Genomic DNA, 15,834 nt, shown 5'->3' with positions numbered 1-15,834 from the left:
TCCTGGCCTTGGCTTCGTATATCTTGGTAGTCTCGACTTCAGCCAATAAGTCAAAATTCTGAGCATGGACTCTCTCGAGGGCCTCCCTTCGGGATTGCCACTTCGCATGCTTCACCATGTGTCTCGCTTGGTCTTGAATCGCCTCGGCATCAGCCTTGTGCTAGGAAACCTTATCATTTGCCTTGGCTCTAACCACGACAACCTCTGACTTGGCTGCCTCAAGCTCTTTGGCTAGATTCTCTTGACCGCAGACAACCACGTTCAGTTGAGGCTGAAGCCATTCGATCTTTTTGGCCTGCACCAAGTTTTTCTCCTTTTCAGTACGAAGCTGAACCTCAACCGAAGCCAACTGAGCCCAGGCAGTCTCATTCTCCGAGGCCAGGCGATCCATGTTCTTCTTCCATTCTTCGGCCTCGGCTTTGACCGTATCCACCTCCCCCCGGAGCTGCTCGATATGGTCAAGCTTCTTTTGAACCTGTGGGTTCGGATCGTTAGCCACTATGTATGACTCATCATGACTAACTTCTAAAACTCTTCTTACCTGCTTGACCAGGTCGTAATGTGTCACGCCCCGATCTGGGAGCGAGACTGGCACCCGGTGCCTCAACTAACCTAGTGTACCAAATTGCGACTAAGGGACTCTAAACATATAATGTCATAATTTGGCCATGGGGCCACCTTACAAGACAATTTGCGAAGCAAAATATAAAACTGAATGGAAACTAGCGCTGACTAAACATCAATATGAAGTTGGGCTGACAAGGCCGTCATAACTACTACAACTGACAAACCACTAAAATATACATACCAGGCCTACAAGCCCAACATAGTGCACTAACTGATAGGATATGTCTACAAGCCTCTACTGATAGATATATTGTGATCGGAACAGGGCCCTGAACTACCCATAATATATATACATACAGAAGATGTACACGAAAACCTAGACTCGATAACTCCGAAGGATGTGGAGCTTACCGATCAGGTTGAACTCTGGAAACACCTACTGAGGAGGTATACCCGTCTGTCTATCTGAACCTGCATGCATGAAATGTAGCGTCCCCAGAAAAGGGACGTCAGTACAAAATAATGTACTGAGTATATAAGGCAATAACATAATTGAAAGTTGAAACTGAACTGATAATATAATAACTGGAAGTAATTGGGAGTCAAAGATGATCTGGAGATATACTTCCCTGTTGATACTGACTCAACTCCTTCAATATAGTAAGTAAAATAATTATCCGGCCTTATAAGGCTCGGTATATATAACTGCTCTACCGTAGTAGGCTCGCTCATAGGCACTCGGCCATACTAGGCTATGTATCTCGACCATGCTGGGCTCGCTCATAGGTGCTCGACCACAGTAGGCTCGGTATATAACTTTCCATCTGATCAGAGGTTGCCCAATAGGGGCCTGCTCATCGATTATAGCTCGATGGTAATGAAAATACTGTAAAACTGTATATATAGGCTTTCTGCTCTCTTGACTGGAAGAAGACAATACTAAATTGAATATAGAGTCTCGATAGGGAATAATATTGTAACTTATGAGACTAGAATAATGTGAATAAATTCATGAATACGAACTTCTCTTTATGTCTCATTACTAACACATGTAGCTACGAGATCATGCCAAAATGAAGGAAGGCTTAGCCTTAACATACCTTATCACACTCTTTTCAATCACCAAGTTGAACTCGCCTCTTCTCACCTTAATCTACAACAACGATAATAATACTATCATTAAGTTATGAAACGTATAACTATCGCACAACGAACGACATGCTTATTTTGTATTAAAACGGACAGCATTTCCCCTATAATCCTTACTTCCTCCAAATTCAAGATAACACCAACAACACCAAAAACAACAATAACAACATATATACATTATTTTACAACCTTATGTACACCACACGATACTACAAAACAGCCCAACACACCCCAATCTCTTCATATACAAAACAACTACCGTAGTAGTGTCAACAACCCCGAAAATGTTACGACGAACGAATAGCCCAACATCCTGCATTTATGTGGTGTTTCTCCACACCCTTCCTCCTCCAAAACTCCACAAAACAGTAGTAAATTATGCAGCCCAACAGCAACACCAAACAGTCCACAAAACAATCCATAAAACAGTCCGCTACAAGTGAATAACTCAAACTCACGGATTCCGATCACCGTCTCGTGAGTTCTTACAAATATAGAACAACTTACCATGCATCTACAACTGTAAAGAATGGATGAAAGAGAGCAGTAAACTTATTTTATTTGTGGGATAACTCAACTCCTATCTTGGTTCTTCAAACTCTAGGCTTTACCTCCAATTAGAACTTGAAAGGGAGAGAAAATCAATTGGGGTTTGTGGAAAATATTTGAGAGGATTTTTGCAGAGATTAAGTCTGGTTATTATGCACTATTATCATCCTAATATATGAAGGCGATAGGCCTTTAAAAAGGCCTCTTTGAGCGACCCGAACTGGCCCAGTTTTGGACGACCCGAACTGGTCCAGTTTTGGATTCTCGTTTAAGCAAGTAGATGACAGTCTGTGTAGTCTCGCAAAAATGCCCATATCTCTCTACTCATATATCATATTGACAAACGGTTTAATGAGTTGGAAAGTAGACTCATATATCTTTAATTTTATGTGTGGAACACCCTATAACTCTAAGTATATTGGGAGAAAATCGCAGTTACATTTGACCTAAAGTTTCAGTAAAACTTATGAACGTAACTTGTGATGACTTTCATCGACTTTTGTTCCACCACTCGCTTGACTTTAAAACATAACACACAACTATCATACGAATAACATAACTCGTAACATAACCTCCTTATCATGTAAAACACCTTGGTCTCATCCCAAAAGTACAGGCTATAACATTCCTAATTTGTCGGCTTTCGACGAAATATTATTTTCTTCAATTCCTTTAGCTTTTAAACCTTCCAACCCTCTTTGTACTTGTTGTTCATGATATTCAATATTTGTAACTTTCGAGGTAACATGATTAACTTGCTTTATATATTTTCAAAGGTGATCTCATTTTTGGGTCCTACATTAGTTTGCTCACGACGTAGTTTTACGTACAAAATAATATAGGGTGTAACAGCATGCTCCTTCCGAGCCGCTTCTAGCTTAGCCTGTGATTTCTCACTAAGAACCTTGTAAGCATCCTTCTTCTCAGTAAGCTCCTGAGTCTCAACCTCGTGACGGTTGAACTCTTCCCGATATCGAAGAAAATCCTCGTGATGAAGTACTGAGGTCTACAAGCACAAAGGAAAATGTCACGATTATTTACGAATAAATCTAAGTACATAATAAAGGGACATTCGAAGTTACCCGATTCAACACCTGTTGAGCTTCGTTGAACAGGCAGAGTGTTTCCACCTCATTCATTTTAGCCTGATCCTCTGCGGTCACCAAGCACCGAAGGTAACTGGCAATTACCACGAGGAAAGAGATAACCCAGGCATCCTTCTGAATGGACATAAAGATTTCTCGCTTCTAGGTAGGATCAACACTCGGAGCTGGGAACCGATTCACTACTTTTGGCCTCGAAGAAGACCCACCAGCTCCCGGAGACGGTATCTTCTTTGGTACCGGTAGGTCACCCAACCCGGTGACATCCTCCGAGGCGGTAGAATCCAAGTCGTCGAAGAAGTTGTGAAAAGAATCTGTTGCTCCTTGGGGCCCCTCGCTGAGGTGACCTTTCAACGTCTGAGCCTCGTTTATCATAGAACCAATAAACGAAGGCGACCCGGAGAGATCAATCACCCCTAGTGCGTCCTTCAGAATATTATCTTCTTACCGAGAAGTACCACACAGTTTCTTTGTCGGCCTTACCAGCTCGGGGTAAAACGGCCTCTACCCTCTTTAGTTCGGGGGCCTCGACCATTGTTTCTTCTTCGGCCTCCCTGGTTTAAGACATTTCGGAACCGTTTCTCACGCGGGCCACCAATTCAGATTCTTCTTATTCTTCTTCTTCGGACTCATCCCTTAGCCGGTGGACTGAGTCCGATGGGAGTCTTAAGGTGCTAGTATTTTCTTTAGGTTTGTGCGCCAGTCGGTTCCTCGGTCTCATCTTTTCGGGGCTCGAGCAACTTGGAGCTTTTCTTCTTTTTTTTCTGTTTATTCTGATTCGGATCAGGGGGCTCGGTGAAAATGTCATCATCACCGGACAGAGGCCTCATTTCAACATCTTTTGGAAAACCTGCAAAAGGAAAGTAAAACAAGTTAGAAATCGACGGTAAAACAAGTTAAAAATTGACGACGTGAAAGTAAGGTCGAATGTAACTTAAAGAAAAATTATCACCATGAGAACGGGCCTCCCATCGGCCCTTCGAAAGCTCATGCCATGAGCGCTCGGAGTAAGATCTTTGTGTTGCGATACCCTCGACCCACTCCTTGAGTCGAGGAACTACGTCAGGAATCCAAGTAGTAGCTGCACTATCACAAAATATCGATGAGAAGGAAAGAAAAGGAAAAGCTATAAAATAAATCTTAAAGGCAAAATTATACTTACGTTTCATATTCCATTTTTCAGGAAATGGCATATCCTCGGCGGGAATTAAATCTGAGGTCTTCACTCTAACAAATCGGCCCAACCAACCTCGGTCCCAATCCTCGTCGATACTCAAGAATAGGGCCTTACTGGCCCGACGTGAAAACTTGATTAATCCCCCTCGATAAAGTCGGGGGCTATACAAACGCATTAAGTGATCGATGGTGAAGGGATACCCCTCGATCTTGCTCACGAAGAAACGAAAGAGAATTACTATCCTCCAAAACGAGGGGTGAACGATGACCGAGTCCAAGGGGCCCAACGTGAAAGGATAAGTGTAAGCACTCAAAAAACCCTCCACGTGGGTGGTAATGGCTTCCTCGGGCTTGGGTACCACCATGTGCTTGCCAACCCAATTAAAATCTTCTTTGACCTTGGAGAGGACGTCCTCTGTGACCGAGCAGATATATCTCGAGACCGGCTCACACTGACCCGACACCGATGAGGTTTTCTCCACCTTAAAATCAGCACCGATTGGGCACCCCGTAGGTACGAACAATTTCATAGGGGGTTCCGGCACCGGTTCCTCAGCAGCAACAGACGAAACGTTCTCCTCAACAGATGGTCGTGAGGAAAAAAGTTTTCTTTTTGAGGAACGGACTTTGAAGTCTTTCCCATTGATTCTAAATAGAGTAGAAAAAAAGGTGCTGATAAAAGAGGAGGTGAAATTACCAGATAACTTATGAAAGCTTTCAGAAAACCAGAAGGGAAGAAGTTTTAAACTTAAGTTTTCAGAAAATCAGAAGATGAGAGTGATGGAGTTTTTCTTAAAACACAAGAGCCCAATGTAAAAGTTCTAATGCATGGATGAAATGGGGTATTTATAGGTTTCTCAAATGGCGGTTCACATCTTGTAGCGGCCACCGTTTACTGACACACATTTAATGCCTTGAAAACTAGACCGACGGGACTTTTCAACTATTCGTGTCACTTACGTCATGAATTCGTCGTCATGATTTATCGAAGTGAGAATCGGAAGCTCGTATCGTTTCTCATCTTTACTCTCTAAAAAACAAGGGGATTTGACGTCATGTTTTTGTCACTTACGTCATGATATATCAAAGTGAGAATCTAAGGCTCATGTCGTTCCTCGTCATCTACTCTCCGAAGAACGAGGGGACTATCTGTATACGGGTAAAATCGAGCTCGATATTTGATCGAGCTTCCGAACTCCCTGATTAGGCCATGGTCGAAATATCTGTGATTGTGTGAAGTCGAGCTTCAAAGATCGATTTGACGTCTAACACCATCAGCCAAGATCGACACATGATGATTATGATCGAACACAAAGCATTGTCAAAGTTAGCCATCGAAAGCATCAGATTTGCCCTCGAGTTTACCGAAGGCGTAACGGGTCCTGTTTCTAACGGTCTCAAAGAAAGCTTTGCTAACTCATCCGATAGGGGCCCGTAAGTCTCGCCGTTAACCAATCATTATGACAGAAATCACTGAACGAGTCAAAAAGGGACCAACGGTCAGCAAATCATGGACTTTTGCCTTTTATAGAACAATAAGATAATATCTTAAAAGGTAGTTTTTCCCTAATATATAAAGGGGGCTTAACAATTCATGGGACACATTGTAACATATACTGATAAGCAATACATTCTCTAAGTTCTTACTCTTTGATATCTTTGTGTCAATAAAAGTGCATTCAACTCAAGGGTAACTTGCTTTCCTAAGCAGAAATCATCCAATTTGTATGGTTTGCAGTTAATTTGTCGCTATTTTGTTTCAATTGCAATCTAATTTATCGTTTTGTATCAAGTTAATTAGCATATTTTTTAAATCTCTAACAAATTCAATTGTTATCTGATTTTTAGGGTAAAGAGATTTATAAGAAACTAATAAAGGAGCTCTGAATAAAATATTTTAGTTGATAGACAGTGCTTCTGGTAAGTAACACCTCACATCTTTACACGCTAATATACAATTATTTTATTTTGTGCAGACCAATTCTCTTGTAACTTTCTTTACTCTTTGATTTGTTTCATAATCTCCATGTATCGGTATTTTTTCTTTCCATATTTAAATGGGGAGTTAATTGTCAAGCTACGTCCTCCTTTTCTTTTTTTTACTATTAATGTTAAAATTTGCTTCATCCACTTCGCCCGTGAGCTATTTTGAATTTTTTTTCTCTTTTTTAATGTCTCTTTCAGTCTCTATAATTTTAACGTGGTGAAAAAGGCAAATTAATTTTTTTTTCTCTCTATTTTTGCCGAATAAGAAAAGGACAGCATAGTCTATCAACTGAAAAAACAATACCGAAAATTTAGAAGGATGTTAGTAGTAGAAACTTAGCCACTGAAGTACACCCAAAGCAACAGTAATAAAAATGAACAAATGACTCAAACAATATTATCGATGAGCACATAATACAATTCCACTGATCGGCTGCCCAAATGAAAATGTTGTTACATTATTCCAATTCCAATCCAGAAGAATGGAAGACCAAACAACAAACACTCAAGCAAAATACAAAAGACACTACTACTTGCCTGTAGGAAGCGAATTAGCAATATTGCTCTTGTCACCCATCTTGTTCGTTTCTTCGTCTCTTTTTTCCTCTCTATATTTCCGCCTTATCTAAAAATATTCTTCAACACAGCCAGAAAATCTTCTTTTTATAATGATGGTATCATAGACCATTTTGCGCAGAGATCTCGATTATTCCATACTAACATAAATACCGGATAATTATGTCAACCACAACTTAAAACGAAGAAATCAACATTTTCTTAACACGCTAGACGACCACAGACTCTTCTCTCTATTCTCTCCTATACAATAATGCTTAGCTCTTTCTGAACGTGTTTTTTGCTTTTTTATTTGAGAGAAATAAAGGTGGACAGAGTTTGCTCATTCGTAGTAAACTTGTAAGACGGTCAACTTGGGTTTCAAGAGCCGTCAAATAAATAAACGAATAGCGTTTATCCGAAACAAGAGAATTTTAATGCAGAGAGGAACACCTGATTAACTTCATATCATTACCAGCAATTAGTCGTCAATTTCTTTAATCAATCCAGCAAAATCTCCACCACTAACAGTTTGTCTGCGCTTTCATTAATTCGCAGCATATACTCCTTTTATGGTCGTTGGTACTATCTTTCTGATCTCTATTGTTGTTAGAGTTCTATTGACTCTTTTTATCTCCACCACTAAGTTGTGGTCATTCAATTTTGTGTTAGAGTTCTATTGACTCTTTTTATCTCCACCACTAAGTTGTGGTCATTCAACTTTGTGTTAGAGTTCTATTGAGTCTTTTTAACTCCACCACTAAGTTGTGGTCATTCAACTTTGTGTTCATTACGCAAAAATTATTTTTCTTCTTTTTGTTACGTAAAAATCATTCAACTTTGTGTTCATTAATCAAAAGTCATTTTTCTTTCTTTTGTTACACAAAAATTATTTTACTTTGCTCTATTTATCACAAAAGTCATCTTGGCCAGATTTTATAATACTTTTACTTGAAAAGTCTATTATGTACTTGACATTATAAATTCTCTCATTTATGTAATACTTTATATATTATATACTATATAATATATTTTTACCTAGGTATTTTACTTATAATTAAAAATACTTTAAATTATTTTATTTATTATTTTTATAATATATCCATACATCTAATTTTTTTTCATGGCACTCAATTTGTTTAATCATATTCAAACATGAACATATTTTAAATATAAAAATGATAAAAAAAATATTTAATTTTTAATATTTATTTAAAATAATAGAAACAGATTTGTTTAACAAATCATAGTTGTTTTATAGTCAATAGAAATTTTTAAAGAAGTTTCAAAGATATTTGTCTTTAATATTAAGTTTTTTAAAGCTTAACCTGTTAATATTATTTATTTGAAAGTATTAATATGATGTGTCATTTTGCCGAATGTGAGTATTTTGTTTATTAAATTAATGGGTATGGCTTGGCTGATTAATCAATGAGCTTTGATTTTTTAATTTTCATTAAACATATTTTATTAAGCATGATTAAGAACGTGGACTTAAGATTTGTTCACGGTAATGTTACTGACAAATTTAATAATGCTACATATATATCTTGAAAATCAATATTAAGAAAAATTAAATTTATGAATATATTATAAAATAATAAATAAAATAATATTAAGTTATTTTAATTATAAGAAAAATCCGTGGGTAAAAATAAATTATATAACATATAATATAGAAGGTATTACATAAATGAGAAAGTTTATAATGTCAAGGGCATAATGGACTTTTCAGGTGAAAGGTTTGAAAAATATGGTCAAAGTAATTATTGTGATAACTAGAACGATTTTTGTGTAACAAAAAAAAAGTGACTTTTGGGTAATAAACACAGTTAAATGACTTTTACGTAATTAAAAAAAAAAGACTTTTGGGTAATGAACACAAAATTGAATGACCATCCTTAAATTTACTCCCAAAACCCCCTCTTCCAAACCAAAAATAAATGGAGAATATGTGACACGCCGTAGCTCAAACCTAGCTGCTCCTTTTACAAGAATAAGGATTCATCCTCAGTTTGTAAGTAATGCTTTAGTTCAAAACTGTCTACACTAAAAATCTTTCTAAAGTGCAAGTGGTAACTCATTGCACTATGGTTATGCAAAAGGTTATCCGGAGAGCAATTAGTGCCAACAAAATAAAGGGCAGTGCACTAAGCTCCCGCTATGCACGAGATCCGGGAAAAGGGTTAGATCACAAGAGTCTATTGTAGGCAGCCTTACCGCGAGTTAGAATCACTTACTCCAATGTTTTTCCTTGAAAATCTATCAAAAATCGCCTCTCCTCAAGCTTCAATTCGTCAAAAATGAAAAATGGGACGAAGTCCCCTATTTTATAATTCTGCCCAGGCAGCCCTCGGTCCTGCCTCGATCCTGGGCCTCGATCATGGGTTCGATCATGGCCCTCGATTATGGGTTCGATCATGGCCCTTGACCTTGGGCTCAATTTCTTGGCTTCGATTTCTGCATTTCCAGCAGAAGAAAATTGCAGCAGCTGTTTAAGTCCAACTTTTAATCTGTTAACCATCCGAAACTCACCCGAGGCCTTCGGGACCTCAACCAAATACACCAACAAGTCCTAAAACATCATACGATCTTATTTGAAACCTCAAATCACATCAAACAACGCTAAAATCGCAATTCACACCCCAATTCAAGCTTAATGAAACTTAAGAATTTCCAACTTCTGCATTCGATGTCGAAATCTATCAAATCAAGTCTGATTGACCTCAAATTTTGCACACATGTCATAAATGACATAACAGAGCTATAAATATTTTCGGAACTGGATTTCGACCCCGATATCAAAAAGTCAATTCCCCGGTCAAACTTCTAAACTTAAATTCCTATTTTAGTCATTTCAAGCCTATTTTAACTACGGACTTCCAAATAAAATTCCGAACACGCCCCTAAGTCCAAAATCACCATACGGAGCTGTTAGAATCATCAAAATTCTATTTCGGGGTCGTTTGCACATAAGTCGATATCCGGTCACTATTTGAACTTAAGCTTTAAAACATGGAACTAAGTGTTCCAATTTATTCAAAAACCTCACCGGACCCGAACCGACTACCCGGGCAAGTTACATAACAGTTATAAAACACAGAATGAGCAGTAAATAGGGGAATGGGGCTACAACTTTTAAAACGACTGGCCGGGTCGTTACATTTAGAGTTTACTATCTTTCAATTCTGCATTCACCACTATATGCAGGCTAGGACTGCATAGGTGAAAGCTAATTAGGCAGGAAATTATAAGTCGTAATATAGCCAACTAAATAAAACAGCTGCTTTGAACCAGAAACTGATGCAAGAATATCATATGTAGGTTGAATGGCTGGCTTAGAAAACCAACTGATTAGGACTCTAAATTGAAATATGACATGGCCACAATACGAGTAGAATCTTTTGGTTATCAGCCTCACCACTCGAGTTTAATGACTTGTGTCATTTCCTTCTGCAGAAAGACTGGTTTTCATGTTAACAATTAAGATGCTTGATAAGATATTTCCAGTAAGTAATACTACCTTCTTCTTTTTTTTTGAAATATCCAGTAGCAATCTAGTCCAACTCTGTCATTATAAACTTCAATTTATTACTGGTCAAAGAGTTTAAAAAAAAACTAGCCTTCCCAAGAAAGCATGAAACTCATAAACTGACTTCATGAATAAGAATATTCACATTCCAAAAATGAATAATTTATGACATCTCATCTTTAAATCCAACAAAGTCTAAAAGTGAGGGGAGATCTATGAAAATTACCCCATATTTTAAATAAAGTAGGCAACTGTTATCTTTATTCTCTAATTAATACAGACATTTGAAAAATAAGGAAGTATTTTTATCCAATTGAATATATTCAATAGACACAGTTAATTATTCAAATTGCACAATTTATGTTAGAACTTTCAATTGGAGCTTGTCGTGATCTAATTAACTTGAAGCGTGTCTACTAAGACCTTAAAAGAAGAAATTTTATAAAGCAAAAATGTAAAAATATCGATCAATCTATGCCCCACACTATGATTAAGTAAAATGTTAAACTAGTCTTGCGCCCGCCACGATTCAAGAAGCACAATCGCCCAAATAGATCTCCAGAAATAGATTGTATTGTTTTCATCATAAACTTTTGAACCATGTGATGCTATCTGTCGTAATCATACAATCACAACTACAACCAGGGGCGTACACAAGATTTTTTTGCAAGCGGTGTCATCAGTAAAAATAAAATAAAATACTAAAACGACATGAAAAATAAAAAATTGAGAAGACTAACACCGGCAAATCCGGTAAGTTGTAAATTTAGGATAGAGTTCGATTTTTGAAGAATCTAATTTTTAAACTAAAGATGCTTTAAAAATGTGCAAAAACCTAAGGAGTGAGTTTCGATTCCCCACCCTTCTGGATGAAAATGGGCGCGCTGGCCATCAGACCAAAAACGCTTGATTCTCCAATGGTGTCATTCTATTAATATATTCTTTTTAGGTCTACTTTATATGTGTATTTATTAAAGTTTTCCGGCAAAGCGGTGTCGGATGACACCGCTCCGACTAACGTGTGTACGCCCTTAACTACAATATGTATCTAGAGAATACTAGTTACTATATATTAGTAGTGATATATTAGAAGTGAGCACCCTATATACAAAGTAGACTTTGGTTTAATCTAAAAGTGCACCCCAACCCTCAAATTCTAGTCTGCCTCTGGATGACACCAGAAAACTTTATGTTGCGGAAGCCGAATATATAGAGAGTGATTAAATCACAACTACTATATCTAAAGGTAGCTAATAAATAGTAAATGAGACAATAATAAAATGAACACCAGAAATTAACGAGGTTCGGCAAAATTTAATTTTTGCCTAGTCCTTGGACACAATCAACTCAAATTTATTTCACTCCAAAAATACAAGTGAAATACTACAAGAGAGAAAGAAGATTCAAATGTCTTAGGAGATAAGAAGGCAAGTGAGAGATGTTTACAAATGAACAAAACCCTTGCTATTTATAGAAGAGAAATGGCATTAATAATGTCATGCATGACATCATATTAAGTGTGAACATGCAATGTAAATGCATAAAAAATGCATCTACCAATTTCTTCCTAAAAGGAGGCTTCAAATGTTCACACTAGTTCACATTAATCTTATCAAAATTCAACAAATCTCCACCTTGGCAAGATTTCACTTTTCCAATTTTCTCTTACTGATAAATTTTGATTGTGTCTTCAACTTCAATCTTTAAAGTTCAACAATGTTGATCAAGTTCAAACAATGTTGAAACTTGATCGCAGTCACTAATTTTGTTAGCATATTAGCAGGGTTGTCTGTAGTCCGAATTTTCTGCACCATGACTCCACCTTATTCTATAATATCTCATACAAAGTGATATCGAACATCAATGTGCTTCGTCCTTGCATGATAAACTTGGTTCTTTGCTAATTGGATAGCACTATGACTATCACAAAATAGTGTGATGCTTTCTTGACCAATATCAAGATCTCTAAGCAACCCTTGAAGCCAAATTGCCTCCTTTACAGCCTCTGTAATTGCCATGTACTCTGCCTCAGTAGTAGACAAAGCAACCGTTGACTGCAAAGTAGACTTTCAACTAACTGGTGCATTTGCAAAAGTGAAAACATAACCAGTAGTTGATCTACGCTTGTCCAAATCACCCGCATAATCCGGGTCACAATATCCAACCAGATACTGACTATCTTCCTGCTCAATAATCAATCCAACATCTACAGTATTACAAATATACCGTAGAATCCATTTCACAACTTGCCAATGCTCCTTTCCTGGATCATGCATATACCTGCTTACAACTCTGATAGTATGTAAAATATCAGGTCTTGTGCAAACCATTGTATACATCAAGCTACCAACGGCATTCGCATATGGCACTCTTGACATATACTCTCGTTCAACTTCATTCTTCGGCGACATAACAGCACTAAGCTTAAAGTGAGGAGCAAGAGGAGTGCTAACCGACTTCGTGTTCTCATTCATGCCAAATCGATCTATTACTTTCTTCAAGTATTATTTCTGAGATAGATAGAGTTTCTTTGAATGTCTATCTCTTTTTATCTCCATGCCAAGAATTTTCTTCGCCTCACCTAAATCCTTCATCTCAAACTCCTTTCTTAGTTGAATCTTCAACTTCTCAATTTCCTCTTGACTTTTGGAAGCTATTAACATATCATTGACGTATAGAAGAAGATATATGAAGGATCCATCTTCAAGCTTGCACAAATACACACAATGATCGTATTTGCTTCTTCTGTACTTCTGTCGCAACATAAACTTGTCAAATCACTTGTACCATTGTTTAGAAGATTGTTTCAATCCGTACAACGATATTTCAAGTTTGCACACCATATTTTTCTTTTCGGCAACTTTAAATCCTTCTGGCTGAGTCATATAGATTTCCTCTTCCAAGTCTCCATGTAAAAATGCAGTTTTTACATCTAACTGAACTAGTTCCAAATTCAACTGTGCTACCAAAGCCAACAAAACTCTAATGGAGGAGTGTTTCACGATTGGAGAAAATACTTTCATTGTAATCAATTCCCTCCTTTTGAGCATACCCTTTGGCCACCAATCTTGCTTTGTAGCGAACATCTTCTTGGTTAGGAAATCCTTCTTTCTTTGCAAATACCCATTTGCACCCAATTGCTTTCTTGCCCTTCAGGAGATTGGCCAATTTCCATGTGCGATTCTGATGAAGGGACTGCATTTCTTCATTCATGGCAATCCTCCACTTATCTTCTTCTGAACTTTGGACTGCGTCTTTATAAGTGGTAGGAACACCATCAGCTACAATTGAGGTTGCACAAGCCACCGTCTTTATGAGACGAACATGTTTCTTTATTGTTCTTTTTGTCTTGCTGGTTGCTATTGATTCAAGTTGTTGTTGGGGTTCCTGAGTTGGAATCTCCCCTTATACTGACTCTTCTTCTAAGGGAAAATCTTCTATCGTTTTCTCGTTTTCTCCCTGTGTTGGGAAAATTAATTTTCCCTCAAACTCCACGTGCTTTGAAGCACCATCAGTTTGTTTGACATCTTCAACTGTCACCTTATCTGTTATGACAGATTCATCAAAAGTAACATCTCTGCTGAATATAACTTTTCTTGTCTCTGGACACCATAATCGGTATCCTTTGACTCCAGAAGTAATCCCCATAAATATAACTTTCTTTTCCCTCATATCCAATTTTGACTCTTTCACATGATAGTATGCAATTGAGCCAAACATATGCAAAAAATTATAATCTTCAGCGGGTTTTCCATACCATTTTTCAAATGGTGTCTTGCCTCCAATAGCGACAGATGGTAGACGATTAATGAGGTGGCATGCATATGTTATTGCCTCAACCCAAAATTCTTTGCCCAAGCCAGCATTGGACAACATACACCGAACCTTCTCCAGCAAAGTCCGGTTCATGCGTTCTGCCACTCCATTCTGTTGTGGTGTATTTTTGATGGTGAAATATCTCAAAATGCCATCATCTTCACAAATCTTATTGTAAAGATCATTTTTGTATTCTCCACCGTTATCTGTGCGAAGATACTTTATCTTTCTTCCTGTTTGAGTCTCTATCATCACCCTCCACCGGTAATGCTGTCTCAAGTCCTGATCTATCTTTGCGGCACCCGGATGAATGGAGTACCGCGAGCTGTGAGCCTCCTGGATAATCAACTCATGCAAACTATCTACATTGGGCACACATATCCGGCCCTGCATCCTCAACATGCCGCCATCACTAATAGTCACATCTCTAGAATCACCAATATTATCGATGAGCACATAATACAATTCCACTGATCGGCTGCCAAAATGAAAATGTTGTTACATTATTCCAATTCCAATCCAGAAGAATGGAAGACCAAACAACAAACACTCAAGCAAAATACAAAAGACACTACTACTTGCCTGTAGGAAGCGAATTAGCAATATTGCTCTTGTCGCCCATCTTGTTCGTTTCTTCGTCTCTTTTTTCCTCTCTATATTTCCGCCTTATCTAAAAATATTCTTCAACACAGCCAGAAAATCTTCTTTTTATAATGATGGTATCATAGACCATTTTGCGCAGAGATCTCGATTATTCCATACTAACATAAATACCGGATAATTATGTCAACCACAACTTAAAACGAAGAAATCAACATTTTCTTAACACGCTAGACGACCACAGACTCTTCTCTCTATTCTCTCCTATACAATAATGCTTAGCTCTTTCTGAACGTGTTTTTTGCTTTTTTATTTGAGAGAAATAAAGGTGGACAGAGTTTGCTCATTCGTAGTAAACTTGTAAGACGGTCAACTTGGGTTTCAAGAGCCGTCAAATAAATAAACGAATAGCGTTTATCCGAAACAAGAGAATTTTAATGCAGAGAGGAACACCTGATTAACTTCATATCATTACCAGCAATTAGTCGTCAATTTCTTTAATCAATCCAGCAAAATCTCCACCACTAACAGTTTGTCTGCGCTTTCATTAATTCGCAGCATATACTCCTTTTATGGTCGTTGGTACTATCTTTCTGATCTCTATTGTTGTTAGAGTTCTATTGACTCTTTTTATCTCCACCACTAAGTTGTGGTCATTCAATTTTGTGTTAGAGTTCTATTGACTCTTTTTATCTCCACCACTAAGTTGTGGTCATTCAACTTTGTGTTAGAGTTCTATTGAGTCTTTTTATCTCCACCACTAAGTTGTGGTCATTCAACTTTGTGTTCATTACGCAAAAA

This window comes from Nicotiana tomentosiformis, chromosome 3 (assembly GCF_000390325.3).
Source record: "Nicotiana tomentosiformis chromosome 3, ASM39032v3, whole genome shotgun sequence".
Lineage (NCBI taxonomy): Eukaryota > Viridiplantae > Streptophyta > Magnoliopsida > Solanales > Solanaceae > Nicotiana > Nicotiana tomentosiformis.
This window is presented reverse-complemented; position numbering follows the sequence as displayed.